Genomic DNA, 10,866 nt, shown 5'->3' on the forward strand with positions numbered 1-10,866 from the left:
ACAAAGCTTAGTCATTCCCCTAGCGGAATAACCTTTTCCCACAAATGCAACATTACAAGTCAAAATTAACTTGCCTCATTCATACACAAATTTAATACCCTATTTTCTCAAAAGATCGTCACTAACAAGATTCCTATTCATGTCGGGAACATGGAGCATATTAATTAGAAGAACTTTCTTCTCAAAAGTGAAGTTGAGTTCTGTCATACGGTGAACTGACTTTTAATGTTTTTTTTATCGCAATGTCGCGGTTAGCAAGAGTCGCCATTGACTTTTCTTTTATCCAATAAGGAAAGGTGGAAAAGAACAGGAAAGACCTTAATTTAGATTCTTAGGTTCGAGAGGTACATTATACAAAGGGAAGGTGTTAGCACCCTTTGTATCCATGGTTATCCATGGGCTCTTAATTGCTCAATCATTTATGTTTTTCTAGTTTGAAAAAGTGGTGGAGAAATGTGTAGGAAATGTTTTGAAAAGGAGAATTTTAACTTTGTAATGATTCTTGAATGAATGTATACAAAGTGGTTATCTCGTTTAGTTTTGAAAATAGTTTAGAAAAATATAACTCGGCAATGATTCTAGTGCGAATGTATGCCAAGTGGTGATTTTCTAATGGAGGTTTTGAAAGATGTAAGGTGTGAAAATTAGTTTTAAATTGTGAGTAAGCAATTAAGAGTTATGCCTATCCGAGGTCTTTCCGGGCATTTCCTTTCCTTATGAGGGTAAAACTGTCCTTACTATTGAGAAGTAAGTAGTTTTATCCTTTGGATGTGGAAGGGTCATCGAAGGGTCATCGGTTGGTCATTGAAGGCAACATTTGTAAGGATACCTTAGCATTCGAAGGGACGATCATCATTTAACCGTAGGCTATACCGAAGGGTCATCGAGGGACGAAATCATATATTCGAAGGCAACATCCGAGGGACTATGATTTTTTTTATAGGGACATGATGATTTAATCGAAGGGCCTTTGCTAAGTGTATCCCCACATTCGCGGGACATGACCGTAACAAAGAGAGGTCTAAGATCGCAAATTGAAAGGCAAAGTTTTACAATTAATTAGATAGCCGTAGTCGATTAAGTAATTAGGTCCATATTAAAATCAGTACATTAGGATCAATCAAGCCATTAGGGTGGATCTTCACCATGAAATTAATACATTAAAATCAATTGAGTAATTCAGGGTGAATCTCCATAAGGGTATCCCACACATAAAGTCGGATACCTAGCCGGCCGTTTCCTCGGGAATATGTAAACCTTTGCACAATTTAACACACGGGTTAGAGCATCAAAGTAAAGTACAATTGAAAATTGCACTACAACATAACAGTCATAATCTCAGGCCAAACGATGCAGAATTATAATAAGTCTTGGTTAGATAGACATAAGGCATAATAAAAAAGAAACAAAGCAGCCACTGTCCCGTTCGCCTCTGCTTCGCCTGGCGAAGGCTCAGCGAATGCTCGCTACAGGCTCGCTTAGCGATGGGCTAGCGAGCGGCCACGGGTTTGGATTTTGACAGCAGCATGACCTCCGAAAACCTGAACTTGTATGGCACTTGATTACAGGAATAACATGGACAAACATTCATGATATTCAAGCATATTTAAATTCGCATGTGAAATCAAATTACATATTCGAAACTTCAATCATGATGCTTTATGTATATAGAGATTACCGATTAAAAGCATAAAATAATAGTGATGCGCAAACCTGCTTGCAACTAAGCTGCTATGTTGAAGAGACTGATCGCTTTTGGTATCGGATGGAGTTGGGCGGCGGTAGCTTCGGAGCGGAGGGGCTGCCTTCAGGGTTTCTTCACTCGGAACTCTCTAACGTAGCCTCCAGGGTTTCTGTGCCAGGGTTTCCGTCCGTCTTCCTCTTTGTTTTTCCGTCTCTTCCTCCCCCTTTTCGTGGCTGAAGTGCCAGTATTTATAGTGCTCTTGTTGTGACCTAATGGGCTCAGAATGAAGCCCAGAAATTCTGATGTTCGCAAGCTTCGCTAGGCGAAGGAATTGCTCGCCTAGCGAGCCAGCTAGTTTGGGCTTTTACTGGATCTGATGCTTCGCTGGGGCGAGTGTCATAACGAAGTGTTCGCTAGGCGAAGGAATTGCTCGCCTAGCGAGCAGGCCAGTTTGGGCCATTTTCTGGATTGGGCCTGTTGTGAGCTGGACCTTTGTTCCTTCAAGATCAGTGTCATAAAAATGAGTCGGAGTGCCCTGAAAAATGTCTTAAAATATTAATGGGCAAATTTTGGGGTATGACAGCTGCCCCTGTTCAATATTCTTGAACCGAGAGAGTTAGGATGGCATGTATGCCATTCGTGGTTTGGAGGTGGAAGATTATTGAACACTAAAATGCCCAAAAATTTTGCGCTTGTCAATCAGGAGCTAGTCTTGATGGAGATGGGCTTAAAGATGCCATCCAGAGAATTTGATGATGAGAGCTTCAGAGTGCGTCGTACATTAGACGATATCTGAAGACATGGATGTCGTACCGGGTCATACGCTAGCCCGTATAGTGAGTTATCCATTATGCTGTCGACTTTGTTGGGGAGTCAGAGTGTGTTATATGCTGCTGGGGATAAGGGATCGGAATGGGTCATACGCTAGATCGCATCTGAATACCAGAGTGAGTTGTTCATTGGGCGGATGACTTCGCTGAGGATGAAAAATCGGAATGGATCGTACGATAGATCGTCTCTGAGTTGCAGAACGAAACCTCCATTAAGCGGGTGATTTCACTGGGGATAGAAGATCAGACCGGATCGTATGCTAGATCGTATATGAGTTGAAGATCCAAATGGGTCTTATGCTAGACCGTATTGGAGTTGCAGGATGAGTCGTCCGTTAGGCTGTGTCTGATAATGAAAGGGGGTAGTCGTACGCTAGACTACAATTCAGAAATGTACCTGTCACTAGGTAGCATCTGAGTAGATGAAGGTCTAACTGGGTCGTGCATTAAACCGTATCTGAGCAGAATGAGCCGTCCATTAGGCTGAATCTGATTATAAAAGGGGGTAATCACATGCTAGACTACACTTCAGAAATGTACCTGTCACTAGGTAGCATCTGAGTAGATGAAGGTCTAACTGGGTCGTGCATTAAACCGTATCTGAGCAGAATGAGCCGTCCATTAGGCTGAATCTGATTATAAAAGGGGGTAGTCACACACTAGACTACAATTCAGAAATGTACCTGTCACTAGGTAGCATCTGAGCAGATGAAGGTCTAACTGGGTTGTACATTAAACCGTATCTGAGCAGAATGAGCCGTCCATTAGGCTGAATCTGCTTATAAAAGGGGTAGTCGTACACTAGACTACAATTCAGAAATGTACCTGTCACTAGGTAGCATCTGAGCAGATGAAGGTCTAACTGGGTCGTACATTAAACCGTATCTGAGCAGAATGAGCCGTCCATTAGGCTGAATCTGCTTATAAAAGGGGTAGTCGTACACTAGACTACAATTCAGAAATGTACCTGTCACTAGGTAGCATCTGAGCAGATGAAGGTCTAACTGGGTCGTACATTAAACCGTATCTGAGCAGAGTGAGCCGTCCATTAGGCTGAATCTGCTTATAAAAGGGGTAGTCGTACACTAGACTACAATTCAGAAATGTACCTGTCACTAGGTAGCATCTGAGGAGATGAAGGTCTAACTTGGTCGTACATTAGACTGTATCTGAGCAGCATCTGGTCTAACTTGGTCGTACATTAGACTGTATTTGAGCAGCATCTGGTCTAACTTGGTCGTACATTAGACTGTATTTGAGCCGCATCTGAGGACTGGAAGGTCTAACTTGGTCGTACATTAGACTGTATCGGAGTTGTTGAAGGTCAGAATGGACCGTACGTTAGATCGCATCTGAGTTGAAGGAGTCATATGTTGGGCTGAATCAGAATGAACCGTACACTAGGCTATATCTGATAGTATTTGCATATGTTGTATTTGCAATGAATATTTGGGATGGGCTTATAGATGCCATCGTTAGGAGGATGTCAGAATGAATGTTGACATGGAGTATATCTGAAAGATGTATCTGAAGAAGAAAGTAGTCGTACACTAGACTACACCTCGGAATATACCGTACGCTAGGCAGTATCTGAGGGTTATAGTTGAATCTTGAATGTAATTGATAAAGATGTCCGTCTGAATGGACCTTTGTTTTGACCGTATCAAGAGGATAATTGTCCTGAAAAATAAAGTTAGCTTCATGCCATGTCATGATGCATGAGATGCAAATGTTGTATGCATGCGTGTGCTGTGAAATGATGTAATGAGTGAATTATGCGTCTGGAATAAATGAGAGCATTGTATACATGTGTATGTTATGAAATGATGTAATGTATATGATGCGGAACGAAAATTGTATGTAGGTATGTGATGTGAAATGATGTAATGAATGCACTATGTGTCTGAAACGTTCTTCCAGGGGACTCTACTGGGAAAATAAATCTCATTCTTCTGGTTGGAGATATTTGTATTGATGACCCCTTCTTAGCTGGGGGATAACTGGCGTTGCCGGGGAATCGAATTAGCAACGGATTCATTGGGAAGCGTGATTAGACCTTCTTCTCGATCCTGAAGTCGTGTAGTAATTGCTATTACTATTCTAGGCATGCATTTTTGGTAAACATTGATCATATTCAAATGCATATATCAATTCAAGTTAAATCAATGGACGTTTACGCAAACAAAACAGAGAAAGTAAAACAAAAGCATCTTTTTGGAAATGAAATTGTATTGATTTTGAAAGAGGGCCTGTAAATAGGCAATTTGAGTACAAGGAGACAGAAATCCTAGTAAGAGGAAATTGTCAGGCAATCAAAGAGAAAGCTATGCAGAAAAAGTCCTATTGATTTTAATTCTGCTATTGTCATTATGTCTTCAAGCCTCTCATCTCCTGCTGTCGGATAGAAGTGATTGGCTTGTTCAGTCCCTTGAACTTGGTTGAAGTGGACAGAGAACGGGATATAGTCATACGCTTTAATCCCTAATTTTTGCCTGGACCGTCTTTTCAGGTTTTCAGTCCATCAGGATACCCTTTTTTGCCCAAGCCGCCTTTTCAGGTTTTCGACTTGCCGGGTGTACATTTTTATATGTTTATCCCTAATTTTTGCCCGAACCCTTTTGGTTCGCCGGGATGCCCTTACTTTTGCCTAGATACGTCGACCTAGCGGGTCTCTTTTATGCGTAATATTTTTTTAACTATGTCCGCGTTCACAGGATGCGGGAAATCTTCGTCGTCCATTGTAGCAAGTATCATGGCTCCACCAGAGAATATCTTCTTAACCATAAATGGCCCTTCGTATGTGGGAGTCCATTTACCTATGGGATCACCTTGCGGTAGAATGATACGCTTGATCACCAAGTCGCCAATTTGATATACCTGTCTCTTGACCTTTTTGTTAAATACCTGGATCATGCGCTTCTGGTATATCTGCCTATGACAAACAGCCGCGAGTCTCTTCAATCAAATTTATCTGATCGAGTCGAGTCTGAATCCGTTTATCTTCATCTAAGCCCGCCTCTTTCATGATTCCTAGAGAGGGAATCTGAACTTCCACTGGTAAGATGGCTTCCATTCCATAGACTAAAGAGAACGGAGTTGCCCCTGTCGAAGTGCGCACTGAAGTGCGATAACCGTGGAGAGCGAATGGTAACATCTCATGCCAGTCTTTGTACGTTACTGTCATCTTTTGTATGATCTTCTTGATACTCTTATTAGCAGCCTCCACGGCGCCGTTCATCTTTGGCCGGTACGGAGAAGAGTTATGGTGTTTTATTTTGAACTGCGTGCAGAGTTCAGTAATCATCTTGTTGTTCAAATTAGTACCATTGTCAGTGATAACTCTTTCAGGAGACAGCAGGTTTCTCAAATAGATATTTGATAGAATCCATCTTAGGAGTCAATAAAGTGGTATGATTCAACCTATACTATCTTAGTCGGCGAGCAGCCCAAGCCAAAGCACAGCAAGCTTTCTCGAGCTGTGAGTATCTTGTTTCATAGTCGGTACCTTTTGCTAAGGCGGTATATGGCATGCTCTTTTCGACCAGACTCGTCATGTTGCCCCAACACACACCTCATTGAATTTTCTAACACGGTCAAATACATGATGAGAGGTCTTTCTTCAACTGGTGGTATCAGAATTGGAGGTTCTCGGAGATACTTCTTGATTTTATCAAAAGCTTCTTGACATTCCTCATTCCATACCATCTCTTGATTTTTTTTCTCAGTAATTCGAAGATGGGTTTGCAGGTAGCAGTCAAGTGTGGAGTGAATCGGGCAATGTAATTCGAGTGCCCCAAGAAACCTCTGACTTCTTTCTTGTTTATTTCAGTACCCAGATTTACCATTTCAATTGATTCCTCATGCGGCTGTATAGTCTTTTCTTCTTGCAGTAGTCGGGCAAGTTCTCCAGGGACTTCACAACCTTCCTCGCTTCCATCCTCGGCTTGGTAGATCGGATTTTCAAAGTCATAATGAACAGTAGCAGAGTCATTACCAACAGGATCCAGAGTGGATATGGATCGGCAAATTGTTACGTGAGTGTGTGCAAGAAACATAGCTTGTTTGAAAAATGACAGGAAAGATAAAGAGCGCAATATTTGAATGCAAAAAGTCCATTGATTTATTGAATATGAATATGCTTATGAAAATGACAAACCCTTAAAATTAGCTATTATGCCCCGGGTATAGACACAATGCTTTTGAAATACTAAAATAGCAATAACAATTACTCCCGACTAAAGGAAATCGGGATAGTGTCTTCAGCCTTCCAATTATTGAGTCCGTCACCAATTGTTGGGTAGACCCAGCTATCCAGGTCGCAATCGCTGTCAGCATCCTCTATAGCATTAAGAGTTTTGTCATGATTAGGCAGAGGAGCAGTGATGACCTTAGGAGTCTCAGGCGGATCCAATTCAAATTCTCCGGCGTCGATCATACCCTGAATTTTATTCTTCAACGACCAACAATCGTTCGTATTATGCCCGGGGCTATCGGAGTGATACGCACACCTGGCGTCGGGATTATAACTAGGAGAAGTAGTGTTGGGTTTTGCAGGAGGATCTCTGAGGGTAATTAAATTTGCTTTTAGCATACCCTGCAGTGCTTGTGCTAAAGTCATATTGATCTTCGTAAACTGCCTTCTTCCCGGGTTAATGTGCCTCACAGATTTCTTGTCTTTTTTCTTCTCGAGCAAGAGAGCCTTCAGTTCTTCCTGCCCCTTGGATAAGTTCAAGATCATCTCCTGGAATTGAGCATTCTGAGCCTGGAGATCTTTGACAATTTGTTCGAGGTCCATTTTTCTGCTTGGAGGAAAACCGTGAGAACACTGATCCCTTAGAATACCTGTTATGCAATGTTATGTCATGCTATGCAATGTATGAAATGTTTTCAAGGACTTTTGGAATTTAACTTTACGTAAACCAACAAAAAAGGAAACTTTTTTTTTTTTTAACAAAACAGAGCAAAGTTAAATCCCTAAGTCCTCGAAATGGTTAGTACCATGCCATGATGTTATGATGTTATGATGTTATGATGTTGAGTAAACAACAAGCACAAGCAAGTCACACAACCATCATTCCTAGGTTTTAAGGCTTGCATGAGTTCCAGAGGTAAGTACCCTCCCCACTGAAGTTTGGTTGGTTCAACCTGTCCTAGAATAGTAACCGGGTTCTAAAAGGATCTCAGATCATCGACCTTTCTTTAAGTCCACTTCAGTGCAACGCCAAGTGGTTGACCAAAGCTTCCCTAAAGTCCAATCTCAAAGAGTGTAGTATCGAGTCTCAACCAACCCCAGTCGGAACCGAAGTCAGTTATCTCACTACTTTCTAATGGCTAGGATGAGTCAATTAGGGTTCTAAAGGTCTGGTTAATGCTTTGATGACACCACGCGAATGCCAAATTTTTCCTCAAGTAAACATGAGGAACATCAGGACATCCAAAGTGTCACATTAACCATAGCCATCATTTTAACCATTCCAGTATACGCCGGATAGTCGCGATGATCTATTGCTACTTACCTAAGGTACACTAGATCCGGGTGTAGGATCTTTCACTCAAGCATAAAATACCCTTAGAAGAAGGAACAGTTTAAAACATAAATGATTTTTTAAGGTGACCTCTCTTTGTAGTCCCCAGCAGAGTCGCCAGTTCTGTCATACGGTGAACTGACTTTTAATGTTTTTTTTATCGCAATGTCGCGGTTAGCAAGAGTCGCCACCGACTTTTCTTTTATCCAATAAGGAAAGGTGGAAAAGAACAGGAAAGACCTTAATTTAGATTCTTAGGTTCGGGAGGTACATTATACAAAGGGAAGGTGTTAGCACCCTTTGTATCCATGGTTATCCATGGGCTCTTAATTGCTCAATCATTTATGTTTTTCTAGTTTGAAAAAGTGGTGGAGAAATGTGTAGGAAATGTTTTGAAAAGGAGAATTTTAACTTTGTAATGATTCTTGAATGAATGTATACAAAGTGGTTATCTCGTTTAGTTTTGAAAATAGTTTAGAAAAATATAACTCGGCAATGATTCTAGTGCGAATGTATGCCAAGTGGTGATTTTCTAATGGAGGTTTTGAAAGGTGTAAGGTGTGAAAAGTAGTTTTAAATTATGAATGGGCAATTAAGAGTTATACCTATCCGAGGTCTTTCCGGGCATTTCCTATCCTTATGAGGGTAAAACTGTCCTTACTATTGAGAAGTAAGCGGTTTTATCCTTTGGATGTCAAAGGGTCATCGTAGGGTCATCGATTGGTCATTGAAGGCAACATTTGTAAGGATACCTTAACATTCGAAGGGACGATCATCATTTAACCGTAGGCTACACCGAAGGGTCATCGAGGGACAAAATCATATATTCGAAGGCAACATCCGAGGGACTATGATTTATTTTATGATGATTTAATCGAAGGGTCTTTGCTAAGTATATCCCCACATTCGTGGGACATGACCGTAATACCGTAATCGTAGGGTAACAAAGAGAGGTCCAAGATCACTTATTTAAAGGCAATGTGTTGTAATTACTTAGATAGCCGTAATCAATTAGGTAATTAGGTCCATATTAAAATCAATACATTAAGATCAATTAAGCCATTAGGGTGAATCTTCACCATGAAATGAATACATTAAAATCAATTGAGTAATTCAGGGTGAATCTCCATAAGGATCTCCCACACATAAAGTCGGATACCTAGCCGACCGTTTCCTCGGGAATATGTAAACCTTTGCACAATTCAACACACGGGTTAGAGCATCAAAGTAAAGTACAATTGAAAATTGCACTACAACACAACAGCAGTCATAATCTCAGGCCAAACGATGCAAAATTATAATAAGTCTTGGTTAGATAGACATAAGGCATAATAGAAAAGAAACAAAGCAGCCCCTGTCCCGTTCGCCTCTGCTTCGCCTGGCGAAGGCTCAGTGAATGCTCGCTACAGGCTCGCTTAGCGATGTGCTAGCGAGCGGCCACGGGTTTGGATTTTGACAGCAGTATGACCTCCGAAAACCTGAACTTTTATGGCATTTGATTACAGGAACAGCATGGACAAACATTCATGATATTCAAGCATATTTAAATTCGCATGTGAAATCAAATTACGTATTCGAAACTTCAATCATGATGCTTTATGTATATAGAGATTACCGATTAAAAGCATAAAACAATAGTGATGCGCAAACCTGCTTGCAACTAAGCGGCTATGTTGAAGAGACTGATCGCTTTTGGTATCGGATGGAGTTGGGCGGCGGTAGCTTCGGAGCGGAGGAGCGGCCTTCAGGGTTTCTTCACTCGGAACTCTCTAAAGTAGCCTCCAGGGTTTCTGTGCCAGGGTTTCCGTCCGTCTTCCCTCTGTTTTTCCCCCTCCTTTTCATGACTGAAACTTGGCTATTTATAGTGATTGTGATGACCTAATGGGCTCAGAATGAAGCCCAGAAATTCTGATGTTCGCAAGCTTCGCTAGGCGAAGGAATTGCTCGCCTAGCGAGCCAGCTAGTTTGGGCTTTTACTGGATCTGATGCTTCGCTGGGGCGAGTGTCATAACGAAGTGTTCGCTAGGCGAAGGAATTGCTCGCCTAGCGAGCAGGCCAGTTTGGGCCATTTTCTGGATTGGGCCTGTTGTGAGCTAGGCTTTTGTTCCTTTGAGGTCAGTGTCTTGCAGAACAAGTCAGAGTGCCTTGAAAAATGCCTTGTAATATCAACGGGCAAATTTTGGGGTATGACAAGTTCCATGATTATCATTCCAACAACCATTGAATGCCCTTCATTTCCCATTTGAATCTCTTGTCCATTAGTGACTTCAGAATAGGTTTTGAATGTCGTTTTGTCATAGAAACATGGATGGTATCACAAGTATTATACCATTATCCTTGTACCTTGCCTTTGATCGCCATAACTTTGCTCACAGTAGTAATTATGTTATCTTTGGCTTGAACAACATATGCCTCGTTTTAGGACTTATTTTGTTTGCAATCTTGAACATATTTGATAAGCCTGCTCTCACAGGAAAAGTTGCTCGGTGGCAAATGACGTTAACAGAATACGACATCAAATACGTCACGCAAAAATCCATCAAGGGTAGTGTGTTATCTGACTACCTGGCCCATCAACCCGTGGAGGACTATCAACCCATGCGTTTTGACTTCCCAGACGAAGACATCATGTTTGTCAGTGATTGGGGTGTTCTAGAATCAGAAAGGGGACCCGAACCAGGATCGCGATGGACAGTCGCATTCGATGGTGCATCCAATGCTCAAGGAAACGGAATAGGGGCAATCATCACCTCCCCAACCGGATTTCATCTCCCTTTCACCTCGAGATTATGTTTCAATTGTACCAACAATATACGAAGCATGTATC

The sequence above is a fragment of the Lathyrus oleraceus genome, chromosome 4 (assembly GCF_024323335.1).
Source record: "Lathyrus oleraceus cultivar Zhongwan6 chromosome 4, CAAS_Psat_ZW6_1.0, whole genome shotgun sequence".
NCBI lineage: Eukaryota > Viridiplantae > Streptophyta > Magnoliopsida > Fabales > Fabaceae > Lathyrus > Lathyrus oleraceus.